Source organism: Pongo abelii, chromosome 15 (assembly GCF_028885655.2).
Source record: "Pongo abelii isolate AG06213 chromosome 15, NHGRI_mPonAbe1-v2.0_pri, whole genome shotgun sequence".
Classification (NCBI taxonomy): Eukaryota; Metazoa; Chordata; class Mammalia; order Primates; family Hominidae; genus Pongo; species Pongo abelii.
This window is the reverse complement of record NC_072000.2, coordinates 43,989,887-44,006,656: the sequence shown is the minus strand read 5'-3', so window position 1 is coordinate 44,006,656 and position 16,770 is coordinate 43,989,887. Positions and strand designations below refer to the sequence as shown.

At 33.8% G+C, this 16,770-nt stretch overlaps 1 long non-coding RNA gene across 1 annotated transcript in view; it reads right to left on the bottom strand.

Annotated features, from left to right (window-relative positions):
• Window positions 1-16,770, bottom strand: part of LOC129049888 (uncharacterized) — a 602,992-nt gene that overhangs the window by 48,452 nt on the left and 537,770 nt on the right. The window contains exon 8 of the long non-coding RNA XR_008513264.2: window positions 300-565. This is a non-coding gene — a long non-coding RNA (uncharacterized LOC129049888). The remainder of the gene's footprint in view (window positions 1-299; window positions 566-16,770) is intronic.

The following is a 16,770-nucleotide window of genomic DNA, read 5'->3' as shown; positions in this document are numbered from 1 at the left end:
TTCCAGGCCCTAGCTCTGGGATGACATTTCTAGACACACCTTAGACTAGAAGGAAATCTGCTGCCTTGAAAGGAAGGACCCAGTCTGGGCAGGATCCATCACTTTCTGAACAAAGAGCCCTTTGGCCCTGAATAACCAGCAATGATACCTAGGTAGTATGCCATAGTCCTTTGGTGAGATTCTGAGTCACGCTGACATCAAGTGAGACCCAGCACATTCCCAGCTTTTGTTGCTATGGTGAGAGACTCCTTTGGTTTGAGAAAAGCAGACGTAAAAATAAAAGGGACTTTGTATTGTACCTTAGAATCCAGCTCAGCAACAGGTGGGTAGAGTACCAAGTGGACCCTTGGGTTCCTCAATTCTAGGCCTTGGTTCTTGGACAGCATTTCTGGACCAGGCCTGGGCCAAAGGGGAGTTCACCGCCCTGAAGTGTGAGTCCCAGGCCTAATAGCATTCACCACAAGCTGACTGAAGAGCCACTGGGCCTGAAATGAATGTCAGGGGTAGCCTGGCAGTACTCCCCATGGGCCTTTGGTGGTGGTGGCCACAGGGTGAGATCATCTGCCTGTGGAAAGGAGAGGAAAGAGTGGGAAGGACTAAGTCTCATAGTTTGAGTGCCAACTCAATCACAGTACAATAGAACCCCAGGTAGACTTCTAAGAATTTGACTCCAGCCTGTGGCTTCTATATGAAATCTCTAAGCCAGCCCAGAGCCTCAGGGAACTTGCTCTCTTGAAGAAAAGAACACAAGCCTGACTGACTTCACCATAAGCTGACTGTGGAGCCTCAGGGCCTCAAGAGAACATAGGTGGTAGCCGGGTAGTAGTTACAGTGGGCCTTGGGAGAGACCCAATGCTGTGCTGGCTTCAGGTCTGACAAAGAATAGTCATAATGGCGGTGGCCACCAGGGTGTTTGCTGTCATGCCCTCCCAACTCCAGACAGCTCAGCAAAGACAGAGAGTCCATGTGTTTGGAAGAAAGTAACGAAAAAAAAAGTCTCTGCCTGGTAATCTGGATAATTTTTTCAGATCTCATGTAAGACCACTAAAGTGGTAACTCTACAAATCTGCAAGAAACTCATTGTTACTGGGATTCGGGTGCCCCCTAGTGCAGACATGGCTTAGATTACAACACTTCAGTCCTTTTGAATACCTGGGAAACCTTCCCAAAGATGTCCAACAAGCCCAGACTGTGAAGACTAAAATAAATACCTAACTCTTCATTGCCCAGACACGGAAGAACATCTACAAGTACCAACACTATCCAGGAAAACATGACCTTATCAAACATTAGGTCTGTCCTACAAGATATGCTAAAGAGGATACTTTAATCAGAAAGAAAAGGACATTAATGAGCAATAAGAAATCATCTGAAGGTACAAAACTCACTGGTAATAGTAAGTACCCAGAAAAACACAGAATATTATAACACTGTAACTATGTTGTGTAAACCACTCTTACTTTAAGTAGAAAGAGTAAATGATAAGCTAATCAAAAACAGTAACTACAACTTTTCAAGACACAGACAGTATAACAAGATACAAATAAAAACAATAAAAAGTTTAAAAGTTGGGTGATGAGGTTAAGGGTTACAGTTTTTATATGGTTTTCTTTTTGCTTGCTTGTGTATGCAATCAGTGTTAAGTTGTTATCAGTTTAAAATAACGGATTATGAGACAGTATTTGCAAGCCTCTTGGTAACATCAAATCAAAAAACATACAATGAATACACAAAGAATAAAAAGTAATAAATTAAAGCATATCACCAGAGAAAATCACCTTCACTAAAAGGGGGATAGGAAGGGAGGAAAGAAGACAACCACATAACAACCAGAAAACAAATAACAAAATGGAAGGAGTAAGTCCCTACCAATCAATAACAACATTGAAGGTAAATAGACTAAATGCTCCAATCAAAAGACATAGTGTAGCTGAATGAATGGAAAAAAAACAAAGACCCAATGATCTGTTGCATCACTATGCAACATTGCACTGTGAAGGTGCAAGAAATATACTTCACCTATAAAGATACATGCAGACTGAAAATAAAAAGATAAAAAGACATTCTATGCCAATGAAAACCAAAAAAGATGGGGAGTAGCTATATTTATATCAAACAAAATAGATTTCAAGACAAAAACTGCAAGAAGAGACAAAGAAGGGCACTATATAATGATAAAAAGGTGAATTCATCAAGGGAATACTACAATTGTAAATATACACACACCCAATAATGGAGTCTCCAGGTATATAAAGCAAATATTACTATAACTAAAGAAAAAGGTAGACAACAATAGAGTAATAGCTTGAAATTTCAACATCCCACCTTCAGGATTTTTCAGATCTTCCAGATAGAAAATCAAAAAAGAAACATCTGACTTAATCTGCACTATGGAACAAATGAACCTAATCGCTATATACAGAATTTTTTTTTTAATCCAATGACTGTAGAGTACACATTCTTCTCTTAAGCAAATGTATTATTCTCAAAAATAAACCGTGTGCTAGGCCACAAGATGAGTCTTAAAACATTCAAAACACTTGAAATAATACCAAGAATCTTCTCTGACCACAATGGAATAAAACTAGAAATCAATAATAAAAGAAATTTTAGAAACTATAAAAACACATGAAAATTAAATAATGTGCTCCTGAATGATCAGTGAGTCAATAAAGAAATTAAAAAGAAAATTGAAAACTTTCTTGAAATAAATGATAATGGAAACACAAGATACTAAAATCTCTGGGATACAGTGAAAGCAGTACTAAGAGGGAAATGTATAACTTTAAATGCCTAAATCGAAAAAGAAGAAAAACATAAATGAAGTAATATAATGATGCATCTAAAAGAACTAGAAAAACAAGAGCAGACCAAGCCCAAAATTTGGAGAAGAAAATAAATAATAGACATTAGAGCAGAAATAAATAAAATTGAAATGAATAAAATAATACAGAAGATCATTAAAACAAAATGTAGTTTTTTTGAAAAGATCAAAAAATTGACAAACTTTTAGCCAGACTAACAGAAAAAAGGGGAGAAGACCCAAATAAATAAAATCAGAGATGAAAAAGCAGATATCACAACTGATATCACTGAAATTCAAAGGATCATTACATGCTACAATGGGCAAATACATGCCAATAAATTGGAAGATCAAGAAGTAATGAATAAATTCCTAGACATATACAACCTACAAAGATTGAACCATGAACAAATCCAAAGTCTGAACAGATTAATAACAAGTAATAAAACTGTAATAAAGAGTATCCAAGCAAAGAAAAGCCCTGGTCCTGATGGCTTCACTATTGAATTCTACCAAACATCTAAGGAAGAATTAATACCAGTGCTACTCTAACTATTGCAAAAATATAGAGGAAGAGAAAAAACTTCTACAAGGCCAGTCTTAGCCTGATAGCAATGCCAGAAAAAGACCCTTTAGAAAAATAAAACTACAGGCCAATATCTCTAATGAATATTAATTCAAAAGTCCTCAACAAAATACTAGCAAACCTAATTCAGTAATACATTTAAAAAGATCATCATCATGATCAATTGAAATTTATTACAGGGATTCAAGGATGGTTCAACATATGCAAATCAATCAATGTGATACATCATATCAACAGAATAAAGGATAAAATCACCATTGATGGTGAAAAAGAACTTTATAAAATTCAACATGTCTTCATGATAAAAACCCTCAAAAACTGGGTATATATGGAACATACCTCAATATACAAAAAGCTGTATACAACAGACCCACGGCAAGTATCATACTGAATGGGGAAAAAATGGAAAGCTTTTCCTCTAAGACCTGGAACAAGGCAGGGATACTCACTTTCACCACTGTTATTGAACACAGTACTGGAAGTCCTAGCTAGAGCAAACAGACAAGAGAAAGAAATAAAGGGCATCATCCAAACTGAAAAGGAAGTCAAATTATTGTTGTTTGTAGATGAGATTACCTTATATTTGGAAAAACCTAAAGACTCCAACAAAACCTATTAAAGCTGACAAATTCAGTAAAGTTGCAGGATACAAAATCAATATACAAACATCAGTAGCATTTCTACATGCCAACAGCAAACAATCTAAAAAAGAAATCAAGAAGTAATCCCATTTACAATAGTTACAAATAAAACTAAAAATCTAGGAATTAACGTATTCAAAGAAGTAAAATATCTCTAAAATGAAAAATATAAAATATTTACTCCTGAAATTGAAGAGGACACAAAAAAATTTTAAAGATGTTTCATGTTCATGGATTGGAAGAATCATTGTTAAAATGTCCATTCTACCCAAATCAATCTACAAATTTAATGCAATCTCTAACAAAACACCAAATGACATTCTTCACAGTAATTTTTAAAATCCTAAAATTTATATGGAAGTACAAAAGACAGAGGATAGCCAAAGCTATCCTCAGCAAAAAGAACTGTATGAATCATATTAATTTACTTCAAATTAACCATAGGGCTATAGTAACCAAGACAGCATAGTTCTGACATAAAAATAAGACAAATACACCAGTGGAACAAAATAATGAACCCAGAAATAAGTCCAAAAACCTACAGTGAACTTACTGTTGACAAAAGTGCCAAGAACATACACTGGGAAAAAGATAAGTCTCTTCAGTAAATGGTGCTGGGAACACTTGGTATTCATATGCAGAAAAATGAAACTAGACCCTTATATCTCACCATGTACAAAAATCAAATCAAAATGGATTAATGACTTAAATCTAAGACCTCAAACTATGAAACTATGTCAAGAAAACATTGAGAAAACTCTCCAGGGCATTGCAGTGGCAAAGATTTCTTGAGTAATACCCAACAAGCACAGGCATTGAAAGCAAACATGGAAAAACAGGATCAAATCAAGTTTAAAAGCTCCTGCACAGCAAAGAAAACAATCAACAAAGTGAGGAGACAACCCACAGAATGGGAGAAAATATTTGCAAATGACTCTTCTGTCAAGGGATTAATAACCAGTATATATAAGGGTCTTGCACAATTTTATAGGAAAAAGTCTAATAATCTGATTGAAAAATGTGCAAAAAATCTGAGTAGACATTTCTCAAAAAAAAGACATACAAATAGCAAAGCAGCACATGAAAAGGTACTTAACATCTTTAATCAGCAGAGAAATGCATATCAAAATGCAATGACAAATCATCTCACCCCAGTTAAAATGACTCTTATCCAAGAGACAGGAAGTAACAAATGCTTGCAGATGTGGTGAAAGGGGAATCCTTGTACCCTGTTCGTGGCAATGTAAATTACCATTGTAATTTACCAATGTAATCAGTACGGAGCTTGTAGTTTGGAGGGTCCTCAAAAAACTAAAAATACAGCTACCATTTGATCCAGCAATCCCACCTTCTAGACATATACACAGAAGAAAGGAAATCAGTATATCCAAGAGGTATCTGCACTCCCATGTTTATTGCAGCACTATTCACAATAACCAAGATTTGGAAGCAAACTAAGTGTTCAGCAACTGATGAATGGGTAAAGAAAATGTGGTACATATACACAGTGGAGTATTATTCAGCCATAAAAATGAATGAGATTCTGTCAATTGCAACAACATGGATGGAACTGGAGATCATTATATTAAGCAAAATGAGCCAGGCACAGAAAGACATACTTTGCCTCTTCTCACTTATCTGTGGGAGCTAAAAATTAAAACAACTAAACTCGTACAGAAAGATTAGCAGGATGGTTACCAGAAGCTGGGAAGGGTAGTGGGGGTGTGGGGACAGGTGGGGATGGTTAGTGGACATAAAATTTCATTAAAAAGGATGAAGAAGACCGTGACTGTAGTCAACAATAATTTAACTGTACATTTTTAAATAATGTAAGAGTATAATTCAATTGTTTGTAACACAAAAGATAAATGTTTGGGGTGATAAATATCCCATTTACTCTATTGTCATTTTTATGCATTGCATGCCTGTATCAAAATAGCTCATGTAATCCATAAATATATATACCTTCTATGTACTCACAAATATTAAACATTAAAAATTAAAAAAATAGCATGCTTTAACTTCTTTCTGATTTCTCCTTTTTAGGTTTTCTGTTTTTATAAGTTTTACCTTTATAGTTGAATATCAGTTTGCATAGTAAGAAAAGACATGAATTGTCTGAGCATAAAATCAAAAAATGATGTAAACACTAACTTTTGCCAGAAGAGAGAAGTCATTGGAGATATAAAGATTATACGCATACATCACTTAAGCAGTTCCTACATCTGCAGCAGCATTGCTTTCTAAAGGGTTCCTGCCATAACTCAGTCACACTGATGAGGCACATACCTTCTCCTTGAGCCTACACTATGCAGAAACTCATAAGTCATTCTGATCATGACAGAAAAAGAAATGCTTCTGTCCAAAGAACTCATGACTAACAATTCATGCAGCCACTGCTTTTCCAGGTAGATTTTTCATAAGTATTACAAATACTTATTCAGAAAATCTGCATATATGTTGCCATTTTTAATTACCAAGCCAATCAAACAAGCAAAATAATAAGTAACCAAATAAATTGCTGTGTGAAACATACAGCCGACACAACTTATTTATTTACTTATTTTTAGTGTACTTTTTCCAGTTTTCACAGATCTAATTACAGGATAAGGGATAGTGATTCAGAGCTGGTACCTGGACACTGAACAAGATTCACTACTCATTTCTTCAGAAACACAATGATTATTCCCTTTTTAAAGCATTTTTATATGATGTTTAGGTATAGTTTTGTATCTCCTTCCCAAACATATGAGAATATTGTATTTTTAGAATAATCAGAAAATTCTACAGTAAAATTAGAGATTTGCTATATTATTTCCAAGAGGAATATGACACACTTCCAATAAATATCTCTCTCACAGAGAAAAACCAAGATTACAGAGGTAAAGTAAAACATACATTATTTCCCTGGTTTATGAGTACCTTCTATATATATATGTGTGTGTGTGTGTGTGTGTGTGTGTGTGTGTGTATAGAAATTTTATTTTTACAGTGAGCTCAACAGTCATTATGATTACAGTTAGTAGTTATTTCTGTGTTGATTTATGGATAATTTTTATTTTCTTTATTAAATTTACTACCATTATTCATCTTTATAAAATGAACACATGTAATTAGAAAAATATTTGAAATATTACTCAAACAAAAATATTTATTTGTTATACTTTTTACTTCCGTGAGATCAACTGTTTTTAGCTTATATATATGAGTGAGAACACGTGGTATTTTAACTTTCCATTCCTGGCTTAATTCACTTAACATACCATCCTCCAGTTCCATCTACATTGCCACCAATGACAGAATTTTATTCTTTAATCAGACTGAATAATATTTTACGGTGTATATGTCATATTTTCTTTATTCATTTATCTGTTTTTGGACACCTATGTTGATCCCATATCTTGGCTACTGTGAATAGTGCTGCAATAAACATGAAGGTAAAGGTATCTCTTCAATATACTGATTTATTCTCCTTTGGATAAATACCCAGAAGTGAGATTGCTGAATCATACAGTAGTTCTATTAGTATTTTTACTTTTCTGAAAAACCTCCATTCTGTTCTCCATAGTTGTACTAGCTTACATTCTCATCAGACGTCTATGAGTTCCCCTTACTCTGCATCCTCACCAGCATTTGCTGTTTTTTATCTTTTTCATAGCAGCCACCCTAACTGGGGTGAAATGTTAACTCATGGTGGTTTTGACTTGCATTTCCTTGATGATTAGGATGTTGTGCGATTTTTCATATATTTCTTGGCTATTTGTGTATCTTTTTCTGAGAAATGTTTATTCACAATTATTTGACCATTTTTTGGTCAGGGGAATGTTTGGATTTTTGCTGTTGAGGTGTTTGAGTGTCTTATATAGTCTGGATAGTAACCCCCTATTGGATAAATAGTTTGCAAATATTTTCTCCCATTCTGTCAGTTGCCTATTATTCTGTTGTTTCCTTTGCTGTGCAGAAGGTTTGTAGTTTGGTAGGGTCCCAGTTGTTTATTTTTGCTTTCATTGTCTGTGCTTTTGAGGTGTTATTCATAAAAATTTTCCCAGACCAATGTCCAGAAATCCCCTATGCTTTATTATAGTAGTTTTATAGTTTCAAATCTTACATTTAGGTCTTTGATCCATTCTGAGTTGATTTTTGCATAGCATGGGAGGTAGAGGTCTACTTTCATTCTTCTGGATACCCAGTTTTCCCACCATCATTTCCTGAAGAAACTTCCTTTCTCCAATTAGTATTCTTGGTGCTTTTTCAAATATCAGTTGGCTGTAGATATGTGGATTAATTTCTGGCTTCTCTAGTCTCTTTCATTGGTCCATGTGTCTGCTTTTTATGCCAGTATCACACTGTTTTGGTTACTACAGCTTTGTGGTATATTTTGAAGTCTGGTAGTACGATTGATGCCTTCAGCTTTGTTCTTTTTTGTTCAAGATTGTTTTGGCTCTTTGGGGTCTTTTGTGGTTTCAACAAATTTTTAGATGTCTGTGTGTGTGTGTGTGTGTGTGTGTGTGTGTGAAGAATGTCATTGTTATTTTTAGAGATTGCATTGAATCTGTAGAATGCTTTGGGAAGAGCTGGAAAATGTAGGGAAATGGGGTTATAGGGAGGGATTTGTTAAAGGATACAAAATTTGGCTCAATAGAGGAATAAGTTCTACTGTTCTATACCATTGTAGAATGACTATAGTTAATAATAATATGTTATATAGTTTCAAATAGCTATCAAATATATTATATAGTTTCAAACAGGACATTGAACATTTCCAAAGAAATGATAAATGCTTGAGTTGGTGGATATGCAATTACCCTTGTCAGATTACTATTCATTATATGTATCAAAACATCACTATGTACCCCATAAATATATGCAATTATTATTTGTAAATTAAAAAACTATTTTGCCTAGCAAATTAATTAACAACCTTCCTGAAAATTCAAAAATGGAATGGAAAGACAAATTTTAAAATTTCCCACTCATATCCTCTGAGTGAAAATGTAAAATCAGTATGCCTCTTTAAAGGGTCTTTTGTCAATGTCTATTACAAGGAAAAATAGAATAGCTGGGTCAAAAGCTATTCTACTTTTAGAAATTTGTGTATTCTCACATGTGTGCAAAGAGACATGTATAAGAATGTTCAGTTCAGCATTGTTGATTTTACATTAAAAACAGTTAAATGTCTCTCAAAGAGTTATCAGGGAAATAAATCACAGTAAATAGATGTAGTGGAATATTATGCAGCAATTTAAAGAATAATGTGGATATGTAAGTGCTTACATGGAAAGCATCCAGGTAATACTATTTTAGAAAGCCGGCTAGAGAATAGTACATGTGAAAAATTCATATTAAAATGAATTAATATAGTATGATCCAGCAATTTAACATCTGGGCATACAGCCGAAAGAATCAAAAGAAGGGTCTTGAAGAAGTATTTGTACACCATGATCATAACTTTATTTACAATAAATCCAAACGTGAAAGCATCCTAAATATCCATTCACAGATGAATGAACAAAAAAAGTGGTATACCATTAAAATGGGATATTATTCAGCCTTTAAAAAGGAGGAAATTCTGACACATGCTACAACATAGATGAACATCGAGGATGCTATGCTAAATAAGATAACCGAGTCACAAAAAGACAAATACAGTATGCTTCCACATATATGAGGTACTTAGAGTAATCAAAATCATTGAGACAGAAGATAGAATGGTCCTGGCTAGGAGCTGAGAGGAGGAGGAAATGGAGAGTTGTTGTTTTATAGGTACAGACTTTCAGTTTTGCAAAATGAAAAAGTTCTGGAGATTGGTTACACAACAGTGTGAACATAACACTACTGAAGTACACACTTAAAATGGCTAGGATGGCAATTTTATGTTCATTTTATCATAACAACATTTTTAATAAAAATATTTATTTGCACAACAATAATTTTAGAGTTTTAAATTTAGATTTAGTAAATATATATTTGTATGTATCTGCTTCTTAAATATGGATATATCTTTCTTCTTTATATAAAACCATATTGGCTTGGAAAGTTGCTTGAATAATGTTTCACAAAAATATAATGAGAAATAATATAATATTCATAGCAGTCAATATTATCTAGAGAAGAGCATTGTAAAGGGATGATGCATTATATAGAAGTGACAGAAAATGCAAAATTCAAAGAGAATTTTAAAGAATAAATAGATCATATTTTCTAAGTTTTACTCTGCCTAATGGCATTAAATTACTCTTGGCTTTCCCTCTAGGACATAAGATACTATGCTAAAATAGGCTGTATATCTAGAAAAGTTTTTTGCACAGATAAAACCATCTGGACATTAATTGGCCTTGAAATTTCTGTGAGGTGCTGAGGGCAAAGCAGCAGATGTCATCAATAAGCTATGCAGAGACAATGAAATCATGTCCTCCTACCTTAATATATAAAACAAAGAGGGGAAAAGGCATACATAAAGAGAGAGAGGTTTAAATGCCCTCAAAATATTAATCCAAAAGTGAAGATTATTTGATTGAGCTTTAGATTTTACATTTATTTGTATAAAATTCACTAAAATTGAGAAATATCTATTAAATGGAAACAAGTTGTATTGATTTCTGTTGGAACACATCCAGAGTGAGCCACCCAAATGTGGACATTATTATTATTAATAACGTCACATATTAATTATGACAAATAATCAAATATTTTTAACACCTTTCTTTTAAATAAGGCAGTGATTTCCAACTAGGAGTGACTTTGCCCCCCAGGGACAATTGTCAAGCCAACATTTTTGGTTGTCACCACTGAGGGATTCTACTGGGATCTATGGGGTAAAAGCCAGGGATGCTACAAAACATCCTACAAAGCACAAGACAACTTCCTACAATAAGAATCTTCTAGCCCAAAATGTTAATAGTGCCAAGGTTGAGAAACCATGTTTCAATAAAAATAATGCACAAACTATTTTAAATTGAATGTGATCATAGCACAATCCAGAGTTTTTAAGTTATAAGAACTAGAAAGATTGACATTGTTATAAAAACATAAAACAAGGAAATTGCAGAATTCCTTCTACAGAAACAATGAGTTACAAAAATGGGTACAGGTTCTATATAGCACTGATACTTTAGATATATAATTTTGTGCTTCTAATCTTTTAGAATACCTTTTAAAATACTCTTTTCTCAATAAATTCATGTGTGTATATGTGTATGTGTGTGCATGTGTGTGCATATGTGTGTGAGTCAATATACAACTATGATTTTATAGTGAAGAGATACCTTTGCTCTTAAGAGAAAAAGGACCCTAAGAAAAGCCTAAAAGAGGCAAAGATTTTTAAATGCATATAAAATCCACAGCTACTTAGACATAAATATACAAGAAGTGAGGATGAGAAATCTGTACTCCTCAGGGAGAGTTAAAGGACAGTTAACTTTCTAAAGTTAATGACATGGAAAATTCTGGGACATAGAATTTAGGCTTTGGACTATCAGATTGAAATCTATCACTTATCTATATCAGATAAATATTCAGTGAAAGCTTTAAAATAATGGCAAAAGGTACTGTCATTTTGTCTTCTACATGACGATTAATTTCTATCAATAATACCAAGAATCATAGGGTCTAAAATGATTGATTTTAGAGTTGGCTGGTTCCATTCTTCTACTACCATTTCATTGACTTCTACTACACCTATCTGATTGCTATTAGTCTTCTTAATTATTTACTAAGAATCAAGGGGTATCCAGAAAAATTACCTATATTTTCTTTACAAAGATTACCTCCTCGTGCCAGAGAAACTGGAAGTGCTTTTAAGTATTGTGAGTGAAAAATATCAGATAAGTCTCAATCAATTTAGAAAGTTTATTTTGCAAAAGTTAAGGACGTGCCTGTGACACAGCCTCAGGGGGTCTTGATGATGTGTGCCTAAGGTGGTTGGGGCACAGCGTGGCATTATACATTGTAGGGAGACATAATACATCAATCAATATATGTAAGATATACACATTGGTTCAGTGTGGAGAGCCGGGACAACTCAAAGGTTGGGGGGAGGGTGGGGAGGTGTCATCTTGGTCACAGGTAGATAAGAGACAAATGATTGCATTCTTTTGAGTCTCTGATTGGCCTTTTACTAGATACACAATTTACATGTGAGAGCAGGGTACAGGAAATGTCATTTATGCCTTAGTCTGGCTCAGTGAATCTGCATTTTTACATAAACAATACGGCAGTGGAAACTATCAGATATCCATTCCTCTCAGGTCAGCAGAAAGATGACTTTGAGTTCTGTCCTTTGTCCTGCACTCGTGATGATAAGCTATCAATTTACATTGCCAGACTGAAATTCAACAGAAGTGTTTTAGGTAAAAACCTTGATGCCCACAAGGAATTTCTTTGTGGGCAAATTGTGAGAGAGGTATGTAGCTTTTTTATCTTTACAGCTAAGCTATTTTACTTAGGAATAAAATGGGAAGCAGGTTTGTCTGACACAGTTCCCAGGTTGACTTTTCCTTTTGGTTCAGTGATTTGGGGGTCTTGAGGCTTATTTTCATTTCACAGTACATCAGCTGGGAAAACAAATGTTGTATGAGGCATTTGAAACATTGCTAAGTAATATTTTGCCAATTCATGACTTTGTAGTAGGAGGCTTTCGGAAAGGAAACACCACCTTCTTATCAACCTGTTTCAATTAATTATACAGGTGTCAATAAATACTGTATAAGCCATTTGTTTTTTAATTTATTATACATAATGCTAGGATAAAAATATTTAGTGCTATTCATACTTGATTGATTAAAATAAATTTCAATTTAAAATATATGGTTTTAAAACAATAAGAAGAATTTGTTGCATCGATTTCAAAAATGTGATTAAGAACATTAATCACAGGAGAGTGGTTTCTGAACACAGTCTGAATCAAGCAAGAGCAAATGCAAGAGTCTCATTTCAATAATTAGGGAACAAAAAGCAGCAGAATCTCTATATAGTAGTCTCACAGAGCTTCTTTATTATTTTGTATTTTCTTTATGTTTGTGTTTTTGTCATCAGGTGACCTAGATATTTTCAAGAACTATTTATACTTTTAAGGTGTGAGGTCGGTCGGAACCTGAAGATTTCAGCAAGTTGTCATGTTGGAATGGAACAAAGAATTTTTATTTAATGTAGACTATTATGGTGAAAGTATTCTTAATTAAAATGTATGTGCATTTTACCTGGTGATTTAATAGAGCATTCAAAAAGTGCTAATGTTTGGTGAATGCTTAGCTGTCACACAGGTTGTAGTGTTTCCTGAGTACTGAAAAATCATACAGTGGTGGAGATCACATTTAATACTGTGGGGGGTAGTAAATAAACCAATGAACTCAGACACTGCTAGGAGTGAAAAAAAAGACTACCTATGCCAAGTCTCCCAATAGTATGCAGCCTCTCTTATCCAGATGCAGGGACTGAGAGCCATTCATCCCACCTCCTCAGGTCCTCCATGCATCACTGCTGTCAGACAGATTCCAGCTCCTCTCCAATGCTCATCAAAGATATGAGAGATGAATGCATATAACAGAAGGGGTGTGGATAACAGATACCTAAGAGAGAATGAGAATTGGAAAAGACCGACTGAACAGACAAGGAAGCTAAATACGGGTGAGTGTTTGGTAGGGAGGTCAGAGTAAGAATTAGAGAGTGAGATAATTTGAAAGAGTTTAAGGCTGCAGGACACTTGCAGAGAGAATGCAAGAGGATTCAATAAATGCACGCTGTAAGCTATAAGTTTTCCTTACATGGACTTGGGGAGACGAAAGTATATATTTTACTTCTAGGTTATGTATAGTATTTCTCTGAATTCAATATTGCAGTAGGATTGAAATATAAGGGGTCCCAGAATTAATTCAGATATATTTATACCTATTTAATTATTTAAATTTTGAAAATTAGATAGCCATGTCCTTGCATTAAAGTGGCCATTTAGCTAGAAGTCTATTACTTATATATTTCTAAAGTAACAGGAAGTATTAACCAAAGTCATTAGAAAAAAATATGTGTGACCCTGAATCATATAAATAGTTTCCTAAATATCCCATATTTTTTGTGTTAGAACAGCCAATATTTTGTGCTGATAAAAAAAAAACACATGACTCTTATTTAACTGTGAGAATCTAAATAAATTTAACACCATGATATAAAATTCTCAGGAAAGAAGGATAGTTGTTATAATTTTTTTGTGTTACAAATTTTTTATTATGTGTTATAATTTTTTTTCTGAATTTAGAGTGTAATTTTTCTTTGTTCCTTCTGTTGGTTCAAACTGCATTGACTAACAATCTAGTAAGCTCCTATTACAAACTGGTTTGGGTTTCACGAAGGAGAATTATCCCCAAGAATATGTAACATGATGTACAAAAAAATATGGCTCACAACAAGTATGTTCCCAAAGACACCCGCGCTCCTGTGCTGAATCAGAATGCTAATGTCCTTTGAGCCACAGCCAAAAATTCGAAGTGTGTGGTTTTAGTGTGCTTTTTTGCAAAGCTCAAAGCTTGTTGTCTAAAAAATGCAAATAAGTATTATTATAAAAGATCAAATGGAAATTGCTATGGGCTGAATCGTGACCCCCAAATTCATATGTTAAAGCTTTAACCTTCAATGTGACTGTACTGTATTTGGAGATAGTGTTTTCAGGAAGTAATTATGTTTAAATGAAGTCATCAGGGAGGAGCCCTAATTTGATAGCATTAGTGCCTTCATAAGGAGAGAAAGAGATACCAGAGCTCTCTACCCTGTGAGAACATATAGAGAAGGCAGCCCTCTATAAGCCAAGAAGAGAGCCTTCGCCAGAGCCCAAAAAGCTAGTACGTTGATTATGCACTTCCCGGCCTCCAGACTGTGAGAAAATTATTTTCTGTTTTTAAACTACCCAGACTACTGGGTTTTGTTATGCCATCCTGAGCTAATACAGAAATGTATACAAGTGCCACTGCCGCTTTCCAGATTGAAAATTGAAGTAAATTTTTAGATGTGTATCTAAAGAACGATATTGGAAAATAACTTAATACATTATATACAATATAAAGATATTTTAGCAAGGTATGTCACAATGGTCAACATTTTCATAATTTGTACTTTTCAATTTTTTCTTTTATGGATCATGCTTTTGGTTTTGTATTTGAAAACTCATTGCCAATCCAGGCATAGTGGTGCAACTGTAGTCCTAAATGCCAGGGAGGCTGAGACAAGAGGATCACTTGAACCCAGGAATTTGAGGTACAATGAGCTATAATTGTGAGAACTGCACTCCAGCCAGGGTGACAGAGAGAGCCTTGTCTCTAAAACAAATAAATAAATTAATTAATTAACCGAAAATAAAAATAAAAACTCATTGCCAAACCCTGTCACCTATATTTTCTCCTATGTTTTCTTCTAGAAGTATTAGAACTTTGAGTTGTACACTAATCAATGATCCATTTTGAGTTAATTTATGTGCAATATATTAAATTTGTGCCTAGATACATTTTCATATGGATATCCAATAGTTTTAGTATCATTTGTTGAAAAAACTATTCTTTCTAAATGTAATTGCCTTTGCTTCCTTGTTGAAGATTTATTGACTATATTTGTAGTCTATTTCTAGGCTCTTTATTCTGTTCCATTTGTCTATGTGTCTATTATTTTTCCAATCCCATACAGCCTTGATTATTTTAGCTGTACAGCAAATCTTGAAATTGGGTTGAGTTTTCCAACTTTATTGCTTTTCTATATTATAGTATAGCTATTTTAGATCTTTTATCTTTCCATATAAACTTAGATTCCTTTTTTCAATATGATGAAATAGCTTACAGAATTTTGATTGAGGGTGTGTTGCATCTATAAATCAAGTTGGAAAAAAATTATATGAAAATATTGAGTTTTCCAATCCATGAACACAAAATATCTCTCCATTTATTTATATTTCCTTCAATTTCTTTAGAGTTTTATAGTTTTCCACATACAGGTTCTACACATACTTTGTTAGATTTGTACCTAATTATTTCATTTTTACATGCAATTATGAATGGCTATTATAAATTTTGTATTTCAAATTACCACTGTTTATTGCTATAAAGTAAAACAATTGCCTTTCATATAATAACTTTGTATCCTGTGACCTCACTATACTCACAGATTTGTTTCAGGAGGGATTTGTTTTGCTTTTTTGTTACATTCTTTGGAATTTTCCACATAGACAATCATGTCATTTGCAAGCAAAGACAGATTTAGTCCTTCTTTGAAATTTGTATTCCTTGTATTTATTTCCCTTTCTTGTCTTATTGAACTTGCTAGGACTTCCAGTATGCTATTAAATACCAGTAGTAAAACAACACTTACTTGGCTCGTATTAAGATATGGCCAAATATTCAGTTTCTCAGCAGTAAGTATGATGTTCACTGTAGGATTTTTTGGAGATATTCTTTATAAAGATGAAGAAGCTCCCTCTATTCCTAGTGTGCTTAGAGTTTTTATTGAGAATGGTTGTTGAATTTTGTAATTCCCTTTTCTGCATCAATTGATATAATCATATAATTTCCCCTCTATAGCCTCTTGATGTGGTTTATTACACTAACTGACTTTCAAAATGTTGAACCAATCTTGCATACCTGGAATAAATATCATTTGGTTTTGGTGTGTAATTCTTTTTTTAAAAAAAAATCATTGTAAATCCTAAATCAGATCACAGAATTATCCTGTTTTAAATTCTGCAACAGCTTTCTATGCTATTACTATGT